The 12,730-nt window shown below is 39.5% G+C and overlaps 1 protein-coding gene across 4 annotated transcripts in view; it reads right to left on the reverse strand.

The window, feature by feature from the left end:
• Positions 1 to 12,730, reverse strand: part of iqsec1a (IQ motif and Sec7 domain ArfGEF 1a) — a 97,430-nt gene that overhangs the window by 79,433 nt on the left and 5,267 nt on the right. Inside the window, exon 1 of one of the 4 annotated variants that reach the window (XM_082518087.1) lies at positions 10,778 to 11,008. The exons of the other annotated variants lie outside the window; for them this stretch is intronic. The gene's annotated coding sequence lies outside the window, so the exon portion shown is untranslated. Of the gene's footprint in view, positions 1 to 10,777; positions 11,009 to 12,730 lie in introns of those variants that run through there. 4 annotated transcript variants of the gene reach the window in all.

Here is a 12,730-nt window from a genome sequence, read left to right on the forward strand (position 1 = left end):
GTTTTAATGGTTTTTGTTAAACAGGTAGAAACAGGGATGCTGCAGTGCTTCAGTAGGACAGCAAAAGACAAGTGAAGTTACATAAAATGGCTCACTAACCACCAGGCTTTGATTCAGCAACTGCATTATTGCAGTAAAGTGCAGCTATCTGACACTGACAGGTGCTACACTTTTAAACAGATCAATCTGGTCTCCTGAGAAGTGGACACAATTTATATTCTAGATACAACTTTGGTGTGACATTTACAAAATATTCCACTGAATGTGTCAAAAATGTGTCTACTGAATCCAGTATCTTGTCCTTGAAGACAAAAAAAAAAAAAAAAAAAAAAAAAAAAAAAAAACACACCAAAAAAAAAAAAAAAAACACACCAAAAAAAAAAAAAAAAAAAAAAAAAAAAAAAAAACCCCAACCTTTTTATACTTTGGTGTTTAGATAGGCGTGAAACTTTCATGATGGCCTGTGTAATAGAATAGACGACTCGTGGACAAGAAATGTGAAACTACAACTATTCTGGTTGTAACAGCCACAGTGCTGTAAAATACACAAATAAATAATCCAATTAAATACAAAATGCAGTAGTCACATGTTGATTCATTTAAGGGAATATGGATCAAAAAGGGAAAAAAGGGATGAAAAGCACACATCGTGGCTACAGTGGACACTTTCCATTGCTTGTAAGGCTCTTTATATGTTAGAACTTCTCTGTGGCTGGCTGACTGACCGAAAACAGCATAAGCAAGGGTGGCCCACATGTTAAAAAGTATGTGGTACAACCACATACTATAGTGAAAATAGTCATCTATGTCCACTGTGAGCGACCATCTTTGAACAGAGGCGGGGGTTTACGACACCAACTGCCTGCCATCTATAATCCAGTTTTGAGTTCCCTCCCCAGACGCCTTAACGCCCACTCACATCCTGGGCCATCTGACCTCAGGAAATCGCATGATAAGGTGGGGCCAGGTTTCACAATGAGCTCACCCAAAACCCTGGCTGATTGGGACCCACACCCGCTTTCACACCTTGGCTCATGTGATTAGAGGATCATCAGGGGGTCCTTTTGTCCCTCTTTGGGGGGGGATACTCCCACTGGGTTTAAATATTTGACCTTAGAACTGAAGAAGCTTCTCGGATGAGAGGTGAAACGTCTTCAAGCAACTTAAAGAAGTCCAGACGCTTTTCTTTGCAAGCTCCTTTGCCTACGATGACCTGGATGACTGAGAACCTTCAAAGACACTATAGTGAAAGCATAGTGGATCTCTCATGAGAGCCTTCCCATGAGCGGCTGGCCTACCAAAATCTCTACAAGAGCACATGAACGACTCATCCATGAGGCCACAATAGAACTGGAGCCCTCACTTGCCTAAGTTAAGTTCAGTGTTCATGATTCAACAATAAGAAAGAGACAGGACCAGAATGACATATCTGGCAGAAAACAAATAAACAAACAAAAAAAACCCCACAAAGTCTTGTCTCAGATTTCCCAAAAAAAAAAAAAAAAAAAAAAAAAAAAAAAAAACCATCTTCATGATGACTTGGAAGGTTTCATTTGAAGTAAAACTAACAGCATAAAATGAACATCATACCAACAATGGAACATGGTGGTGATGGTCTCCTGGAACCATGGATTTTCCTCTCTAGCAGAAAATCTTGGAGAATCTCCAACGAGCATGTCATGTCCAAAAGCTCAGGCTTACTTGTGTTATGACAATGTCCCAAACACACCAGCAAGTTCACATCTGATTGACCATGAAGAAAAAGAAAAAAGGTTTTGGATTGGTCTACTCAAAGTCGATGGACTAATGGACCATAAACAACCACACAAAGAAGAGTGTGGGCCGATATCCTTCCACAGTGATGTGAAAGACTTATTGCCAGTTGTTCCAAATGCTTGATTGCAGTTCTAGCTGCAAGCTTGGTCGGTCATACCTATGAACCTTTGACCCTGCCATTTCATAGGTTCTTTTAGAAATTGCCTTTAGTAAATAGCATTTTAAAAGCAAGTACAGTGCTATTCACACTACAGAAATAAAATGTAGTCTCTACTGTTAACCAAACCAAACAATGAGGGATTCATTTGTGAATAGACGGTATAGTTACTGGTACTGTACATACAAAGGCTTTTCTTAGAAGGGTTGTGCTGTTCATCCTTATTGTTGATGATTCTCTGCATAGTTCTTCATTGGTGATTGTTGTCCTCCTCATCATTCCAAGTCATTTTACTTGTTTGCTTGCCTGGGTGTTGGCCATGTACCATTCCTCTCATTTCAAATATCTATAGCTCACCTAAACATCTCCTTAAGACTGTCAGCAATTTTTCAGCAACGGCATCCAAAAATCTTAATTATTTCCATAAAGCACAGAAGAAACCTGATACCGTCTGCATTTTCATTAACGCAAATCCCATTTGGACTGTGGAAATAGGCTGAGGTAAGAATACAGCGGAGTCAATATAATGCAATGGTGGGATGAGATTCATTGACACACATTCTCCAGTCCAGATACAATTACTGGAGAAATTGATTGCTGTGTATACAATGCATCAGTGAAAAAAATGATCAGACAAAAACCATGCTTCACAAATCTTTGACTAAATGATATTTCCATCTTTTAAACAACTTCCCACTTTCTAACCCACCATCCTCAGAGGCGGCCACAGCACACAAGAAGTGGTCAGTACCCTGGACAGCTCCTCCAGCCTACAGATTGAATATGACTTCTACTACTACTACTAGTACTACTACTATTACTGTTACTACATTTGCAGAAATCCTGACTTGTGTGGTGAGGCATTCATTTTTATGGTCTTTCCTGCAAAACTGTCACCCTTGTACAGAAGACAAATGGACAGTCTGCTGCATCTTATACAGCTCCATGTATCATCAGTCATTTGTATTCATATGGAGCCTGACTTTCTGCCCCTGAGTCACTAACTTGTTGGCTATGGAAGGGCACTGGCAAAAAGGCTGCAAATGCAAGTGCTCATACAATTCTTAATTTAATATGGGAAACTGACAAGAAGCAGCTGCTCATTTACAAATCCAGCTGTTACAGAGCAACTAAAATTAGCATTCACAGAGTCATGTTTCTGATCACTTGGTGAATTTCATGTCTAAAAATCCAGTGCGTGCATCTCTATTGATCCCTTAAGGAAATATTTCCCTCTTTAACCGATGCTCACCATCCCCAGCAGTCAGTGCTCAGTGGGTTTTAGAATTGCCTGCAACAGCTGAAAAAACACATACGAGCTGTTAGAACGATTCAAAATGATCAAGTTACCTAAACAGTAAGCAGAAACTCACCATAAAGTTCTGTAACGGTTACAGTGACATGATAGAAGCACCAATTAAAGCCATTTTAAGGCTGTAAGTGACAGGTGCATCCATTTAAAGACATTCTTTTGCCTTAATTAGTCACAGCAGAGACAGGCAGAAAGAAGGTGAGAAAGAAAGCATGAAGTACACATCCTGCTGGCTAGGAATCAAACTGAGGACATGCTGCTCCTGATATTTTCAGCAATGTACAATGAACTGTAAAAACTCTGATGGCTGCTTTACTGCGATTTGCAGGACCTGCCTCTTTGACTGAGTCATTAGAACTCAACCAGGAATTGTACCAACTAGATTTGAGCCAAATTAGATTTCCGAAATGGCTACGGAAAACAGCGAGTTGAGAAAAAGCGCCTTCTGCATTGCGCTGAAACACCAGGCACTTTCAGGTGCATTCCCAAAGCCTTTTAAATAATGCATGAAATGCCAAATCCCATTGGAAGTATCATTCCACAGGAAGGCCTCCTCAAGCTGTGAGGGTGGTTTCTCCAATAGCGGCCTGCAGAGAAGTGAAATCTCAAGTGGTAGAATTAAGATTTCCACCCCACAACCAGTATTACATTTACTGCCATCTCAGTGGCTTCCACTTGCCCTTTACCTCACTGCATGTGTACGGTACATATTTAAGCCCTTTTTTTTCTCCTTTGGATCAGATACAGAGTCTGTTGCTGTGAGGACAGTCTGTTTCCTGTTGTGAGAGAGGAAATGATCAGGGAGGGCAGAGCGAGTGCAAAGAACGCTGACTCAGAGTTTATCAATCTGCGTTTCTGCAAGAGTAAGTGCAACTGGACACGGCTGCAGAAATGCATTAGTCTGCTCATTTAATCATATCTCCCTGCTTAGCATCAAATAAACTGGAACATCATCTACTGTGCAACACACAGACAAACACACCTTGCTTCCAACAAATTCCTGTTTTTACACTGTGTATGGCTTATTGTAGGTAAAACATTTTCTTCGCTTTCAGATACGTTACCATGTATTATTAAAGCTTGGGCACATTTTCCTAAAGCTGTTTTACTTTCCTCACCTCTTTCAGGAAAGGCCTGTCCCAATGTAATTAGAAACCCATTATTTGTTTTTCACTGTAAAATATTCAGTAGGGTTAGGCCTCGAAGAAATAGCTTCTAGCACTTCATCACTTTTAATGTGGCAAAAAAAAATAAAAAAAAAATAGCACTGGGCAATAAAGAAAAACATGTGCACCCATTTCCTTCCACTTATTTAGAAAATATCAGAAGCTACTGTATTTATTATTATTTATTTTTTTAAGGCATTTGATTGATGACATTGCAAATAAGACTACTGCACTGGAGACCATATTTAATACTGCATGCAAACAGTGCTGTACCACATATTTCTACTGCAATTCTCTTACTGTACTTTGTGTTCTATCGGCCTCAACATTTAAAATAAATAAATAAATACAATCAGGACACACAGACCCATCTTCACCTCTGACCTCTTCACCTCGCACTTGACAAGGCTAACAGCAGGAATGCCATTATGAACGTCGCAGTCCTTGACTGAACTGGATAGACCAAAGTTATTTCCAAAGTTACCTAAACAGTTAGTGGCTTTACTGAATAATATACTGTGGAATTCAGCAACAAGCGTGGCAGTTATGAAATGCTTTAAGCTTCTGTGATCAAACTCCTTCAAGCCGTGATGAAAAATAATAAATCAAATCCAGAGTTGCACTCAATTTTCAAAACTTTCTACTGAAAGCAGAACAGGCCTTGTTGCAATTTCGTGGCTCTTGCCTCCATTCAGAACAATGCCATCAAATGATCAATGACTTGAACCTGCGGTCGGCTATAACAGCTCACTCACGCTGACAGGTCCCTCAGAGGAGGAACACCAAAGCTAGACGCTCTTGTGTACCTTTTCACATTTATTGTCAATATTTTATAAGATGTTTCCTTTTCAAAGAACACTGCAGTCAAGATGCATCATTTTAATGTTTGATGTAGATTTTACACTTGCTTCTCTGGTAAGATGCTTGTTTGTGTGTCTTTATTACTACTTCCCATTTTTTTTCCCCCAGTCAAGTACATAAATTAAGGCCATTCATCAAGTCTTAGGCTCCTCAGTGCAATACACACTTCTTGTGTCCATATTACTGAGACCTAAATGATCTGTATTAATCAGCAGCTAATTAAAAGCACAAATGTGTCTTGCTAAGCAGATCTAATGAGTCCTCTCTGTAGTGGTTTGTTTCTCATGGTGCTGTCAAATTATGTATCTCTGAGGAGTTACTGGTGCATGACCCCCACAGGCTGTCAGCTCCTGCATAAAAGGAAAGTGGCAATTCTTCACAAACACACATTCGTACACACATACACACTTGTACAAGAAAACTGCACAAAGCCCCATTCTTCTTTTGCCCACTTTAAGTTCTCATCATCTACACTGGAGTACCAGTCAGAGTTTTCCCATCTGTGCTTAAGACTGTTTTTTTTTTTTAGCTGCCCAAAAGGTTCAAGACACTCTTTGTAATTTTTTTTGTTTTCACAATGAGCAAAAAGATTTTCAATGGGTTCTTTCAGGTAGTTTTTCTTTTCCAAGCAGCATTACTCTTGAAATATGTGCAGCATATGGTTTGACATCACCTTGCTAATTTAAGCAGTCTTCCTTGAATGTTGGTCAAGAATCAATAAGGCCTCACAGATATGCAAGTTGTCCATTTCATGTACAATAATGTTGCTGAGTGAAACTGGTTGTACAGAAGGTGATGCGCTTTCACAGACAAGTCTGTCGCCTCCATTAAAACTATGACCGCGGCGATTAGCTAGCGAACAAAAGCAATCACAAGGAAGTGGTTTGTAAACTGGTTTGAGAAATTAAAGTTTATTCCCCTAGTGGTTGTGGACATCACTGACCCGTCTGTAGACCTGTGTTAACTAAGACTTCGCAAATCATTTTCTGAGCAACTGCCATCAACCTCTAGCAACCAATTGCAACCAGCTGTGGAATATTCACTTTTACTTTATGACAGGAGGTTGTCAGATGGTCGCAGATCATTTTCTAGCCCTATGAGACCGGGGCCTTATTCCTACATAGTTACCATGATTGTCAGACAGCCAAGTTAATCCCACCTGGTTAGTTAAATATCTGTAAAACATCAGAAGTAGTAAATAGGAGAGCAGTTTTCTGACTCTATAAACCGGCGGTCCCCAACCCGGACCGGTCCGTGAGTCGTTTGGTACCGGGCCACGAGAGTTGAGGCTCGGCTGTGAAATGTATGGTTTTCAGGGTTTTTAGTGTTATCGTTTTTATCGTTAACTCTGTTTTCCTGGGTCTTTTCATGTGTGTTATGATTAAATCTTTTTTTCGGTACCGGTACTGGTTTTATTTTGTTGCATTTATCCGCGACACTATAAAGGCCGGTCCGTGAAAATATTGTCGGGCATAAACCGGTCCATGGTGCAAAGAAGGTTGGAGACCGCTGCTATAAACGCTTTCCTAATGACTTTAAGAATCGTTAGTCGTTAGCCAATGAGCATGCAGTTTAAAAAAAAAAAAAAAAACAAAAAAAACAAAAACACCTGCTTTTCACATTCTTTTTTTTTTTGGCTGCGCTGGAAATGCTCAAAATGGGACTTCAAATACCAACAGGTGACATTAGTAGCTATGTCCATCTTTTATACTGTGTATGAGAAAAAACTACATATGGCATGACAAAAAACTCTGCTTAAGAAAGAAAAAGCTCAGTGATGTCCCCATTTCAGACACTCTGCTGGATGTTCCCTGTGCTCCTTAGCTTTGTGGACAAAGTGTCCAAATTTTGTTTTGCAAGACCACGGGACAGTTGAGCTCTGGTCCAGAGGAGTAAGCGGACATAGTTTATGTTTCTTCGCATGGTAAAATTTTAAACTACATTATTTCTGGATGCAGCAACACATTTCCACAACAGGAAAATGTCTATTTTTAATAAAGTCATACCTAAGGGCCCAAATAGCAGGGCCATTCAATATTAGTTCTTTGTCCATTTCATCCAGAGATGTGGATTCTCTGCCTCTTTAAAGGGAATTCCCAAATTCTTTGCAATCTGACTTTAGTACTATATTGTCAAACACTTTGAACCAACAATATTTCACTTTTTCGCAGAAGACGATCCCTCAGGGAGTCTCTTTTTATAACTAATCATGTAAATACTTTAATTAAACTAACAATGTTGTCCCTGATTGCTGGCATCAGATTCAAAATAGCTCTCTATGCAATGTTCAAAATAACATAATCAGCATGTTTACCAGACATGGATTAACTGCAGTCCCAGACCAAATCTAACCAGTAAATTTAAAATTTAAAAAAAAAACATTCAAAGAAAAGTTTATGATCTACAACTAGGTATAATTCATGTCTGGGAAACTGAGCCGTAGGCTTTAAATGGTTTATAAATTAAAATTTAATTTTGTGTTTCTTCGTATATAAACAGCCTCTCAACTTTTTGGATGGTCGTGTTTCAAACATAAACACAATCAGCGAGATTACAATAGCATCTAAATAATATTAGACTTTTGTTTCCAGACATTTAAAGCTCTTGAGCATGTTAAAAAGGCGCACTGGTTTTTTCCTCCCACTTTGAATCCAAGTGGTCTTAAACACCTGACCTAACAAAGTGAGCTGGATACAGGGGGATCTCACTCTTACTCATGCTGCATTCCTGAACATATTGCTCGGATTTGGGTGAGCCCTCAGAGTCTCTTGCAAAGTCTGAGGTTATAAAGAACAAGAGAAGAAGTGCACTCCATCTACAAGCATCTGAAATGCACATACCGCAAGCCAACACCTGAGTGGAAGCAATTGAACCTGTTAAACCAGCAAGTAACCATCAGCAAACTTAAATACACAAACCAGTTAAGTACTCGCAACAGAAAATTCAGCCCAGCCAGCTGTAACAAGGCCTGTGTTGACATCTATCCATGGTGACTAAGAAGAGTGTGTGTAAGCAGTAGCTCCTCATCTGTGTTTAACTGTTGACTCAGCCTCCACCTTGTCAGCTTTTCACGCACACACACACACACACACACACACACGGCAGAAAACTAGTGGCAGCATTTCAAACAGCTCTCCACAGGTACTATGCTACAAATTGCCTTCGATTCAGCTGCTGCATCAGCTGGTTTTGACAGCTGTGAGGCAGATAATTGAAGAAATAAAGAATGAACAGGCAACTATACTTTGGCCTTGTGGCCGCTACAAGTGTGCTGTTTCAGTGCTGATCACAGTTTGCAATAATAAAGAAAGCAAAAACATCAGGGAATAAACAGAGAAGAGAACATTTTATCATCCATAAATCTTCTTTAACACAAAACTGACAAAAATGAAAAAGATGAGACTCATTTAGTACATTTTGAGTAAACATAATATTGTAACTTTCTAGCAAAAAGCTGTTTTTGTCTCCATGAACAGTTTTTTGTTTGCTTTTTTCTGAAAATAACCAACTATGAGAACACAGAAAAAAATCTTGTCATTGTAATGTGCTACTTGTGAATCGTGAGGTCAGTGCTCCATTACATCATATGCAGTATGGTACTATAATACGCACAATATCTAATTGTGAGTTTCTTCCTTTGTCTGCCAAATCCTACTACAGCATCAGGGGCTGAGCAACCAAACCTGGCCAATAAGTACATCTTGGGCCCCTGAAGGTTCTCATAGGTATCAGATATTATGATGTCATGCAATCACACAGCAACATGTTAAAATAACCCGTTTTTAGGTTTTATAACACATCAGGCAAGCACACTGTTCTTTTTTTATTTCATCACAACAACATCTCATTTATTGCCACAAAACTTGAATTGCACATGATATATTATAACATCATCACGTTGCCTAGCAACTGCCTAGCAATTGGCTAAAATGACCCATATATTTTTGCATTTCGGCACCTACAACACCATAAAAACAGCACTGTATCATTATCATTTCACGGCCAACAGCAAGAATAGGCCAAACAATACTGTATCTGCAAAAGCTGTTCGGCGCTTTGAGAAAACAGCATGTGTTCTTTCTTTCCTACTCAGAGCAAGGTGAGACAATTGATATACCTCACTACTCATACACTACCATCAGCAGCGAGTTAGATTAAATTATTAAAAAGACACCCCCCCCCCCCCAAAAAAAAGAGAAAAACACATGAGAAGTTAGGTTTATATGACTCTAACACTTTAACCATACGTGTTTACTTAAGCTTCGATGTCCATCAACACACCTTAGTCAGATCTATTGGTTTATCCCTGAAGTTCCCGATCATAAATCATTTCAGCGCAATGCAAACAAGCCACACAACTTGACTTTCAGGCATCCTTGTTTTCACTCATTTCATTCACTGAATCGACGCTCAGTCACAATCCAATCATTGTGGTTTCTGAAACGCATGTCAAATGGCGCCATACTATCCTTATCTAGTCCACTGACATCATTACTCTCAAATCCCACAGGAATTGATATCAAGACTTTACTTGCAAGTTAAATCCAGCTGAGTTTGGTGATTTAAACATAAACGGTTTTTTGGTGAAGGCTTTACTTGTAACCCCATGAGGTAACAGTGTTCATTATGGCCATAATTATCCTATCTTATGAGACAACTAGCAAGAACAAAGGACACAAAACAACTGTAACAGTGTCGTGATAGGCCTGATTGGGGGAACCAGAGGTCAGCAGTGCCTGGCTTCCTTCCAGCAAGACTGCAGTCACACTGAGGAGGGACAGTCTATTACACCTAAAGGCAGCCTGCAGTTGATTTTGAGTGCAAGTTTCAAATTCTCTTTGGCCATTGCCTGAAATTTATAGGTGGGTCTGGATGCAAATCATCCCTGTGTAGACATTAATCTAGTAGGGGCATTTCATTAGAGGGGGCTTTGCTGGAGAATGGGAGCCCATGTGCTCGTAAATTTGGTTTGGCACACTGATTGTTCAGCAGATCACCGGGTAAATGAGTGGACACCACCAGCCCACAAGAAGCAGCTTTCTCCATTATGCTATTCTTTCCAGCCATGTGGTCCCAAAACACATGCTAAAGCCGTTACAGTGGCATGGGGTGAACTATTTATGAACCTGCCAATTTCCAGTCGACAAGCTCAACAGAGGGGGCTTAGGAAGGGCAACTAAGTTGTTCTTAGGCAGCAAATTACAGCAAAGAAGCCAAGACATAACATCTGTAACCCACACAGAAAGCAATACAAAACCACAGATGACAGTGAACAACAGTACTGACCAAAATCAGCTACCTGAAAGGACATTTATCAAGTACTTGAGTATCTATTGATTCAATTGACGACACTAATTCCTATGAGTACTAACAGGCTTGGTTCCAAGCACTGGATCTGCAATATAATGAGATAAATTAAATAATAAAAAAACCAAAGCTTTAGAAATTGAAATGCAAGTTCCTTATTTAGGTATGAATCTCACGGAGCAACTCACAATAGCTTACCACAAAGATATGTAGCGGTATCACAACACAACGCACAAAACAATTTGTCTATCTAAACCAGGGGTGCCCAATCCCGGTCCTCGAGAGCTACCGTCCTGCAGCTTTTAGATGCATCCTTGTTCCCACACACCCGAATCAAATGAATGGCTTGTTATCAGGCCTTTGCCAAACATGATGGCATGCTGAAGAGGTAATCAAACCATTTGATTCAGCTGTGTTGGAGTAGGGATGCATCTAAAAGCTGCAGGATAGTAGCTCCCGGGAGCTACTATCCTACAGTCCCAATCCCGAGGACTGGGATTGGGCAGCCCTGATCTAAACAGAAAAGAGAACGGAAAAAGAGAAAAAGGAAGAATTGTTCACTTATTGCTGTATTATGGTGTTTTGTGGATTATTATTATTATTTAAGTTCAATAAATGTGTCACTTGAGTCATTTACCTCTCTCATTCATTGTTTCTTATGCTCACGTTACTGTGTTTGATAAGTGCAACCAAGAGGAGTCATAAAATAGTGACTCTGGTTAGTCAAACTGTCTGGGACTCCATTTTTTACAAGATAGGAATGGTTCAGATTTTGTTGTTGAACATTTATTAAAGAAAAGCCAAATCTCAAATGCATTTTAAAAAGAAAATGAAATATCCAACTGCTTTAACTGTCAAACATTTGCTCCAAAGCACAGTTTACCAGCTGCTGAATATATGAAATGACAGTAAATGAATCTATAAAACATATACTGAAAATGCACTGCTTGCCTAAAAATGTTCTTCTTGTTCTCACAGCCCTACAGAAACTATGCAGTCTGTGTCTTGGCAAGTAACCAAGCCTAGCACTGCACATCATCAGCAACTCAAGAGCTTTGCTGCTCATTCACCAGCATTCAGAAGTCTTGTTCGAGCACTGGTGTTTGAAATAATTTCTTGTGTTATTGATTAATAATTGATCACTCAAGAGCACATATGCTTCTTTATGCTCTTCATTTTCAAAGACTGCCTGGAATTAAAAAAAAAAAAAAAAAATGTATTAACAAAGTCTTCTCCCACAGTCGCTGAACTCAAATCTCTAACATGACTCGGAATTTTCCACTGTTGTTTCAGTGCATAATTACATCAGATTTCCAAACATAGAATAACCAAAACATCTACATTCAAATATCTCTTTAATACACTTTGGAAAACTAAAAACTCAAAGGCTGAGTGAAAAAAAAAAGAAGAAGAAGAGTTTCAGAAATGACATATCAGCTGTTTGTCATCTACAGTTGAAGTTATCACACCAGCAATCACATCAGCATCACAAATTTTGTTTACACTCGGTTGGCTATCTGGGCCTGGGACAAAGTCTGAATGCTAAATGTGGCCTGGCAGACGCATCCACCAGCTCAGAGATAAGAAATGAAAGTAATCGCAAACAGTATTCTACCCCCAAACCCCAGAGGACCTATTCGGATCACAGTGGATCCACTCTGATTAAAACAGCAGCTTCTACTGCATCACGCATGGAAAAACATTTTTTCGCAAACACTGAAAAGGTTTCATTAAAGGTTTAATTTGTGGCTGTAATTGTTTTAATCGGTTCTGAGACTGACCTGGGACACGTGGCCGAAAAGCTGCCACAGTCTCAACATAACTGCACATGTAACCACTTATCATTAATGCGTGCAGCGAAAACTTGCAACGCTGTCTTGAAATACGTGTAACTTAATTCCACTGTGAGTACAAGGAATACAAGAAACTATAGAGGGCTGTTAAAAACAAACTCCATTAGGAAAGAAACTATATGGTCAGCATAAATACTGTTGAACTAAAGGGCTGACAAGGCAGGCAACCATAGAGCCAGAAGTAACATAATATGTATGTGACTGTTAACTCTCACCTGAATGCCACACACCGACACTGACTGGGAATAATTCCTATTCTGTTAGTCTTTCTAAGCCACTATGTAGTCACCCAGGTGGA

This window comes from Aulonocara stuartgranti, assembly GCF_965226115.1.
Source record: "Aulonocara stuartgranti genome assembly, chromosome: 20".
NCBI lineage: Eukaryota > Metazoa > Chordata > Actinopteri > Cichliformes > Cichlidae > Aulonocara > Aulonocara stuartgranti.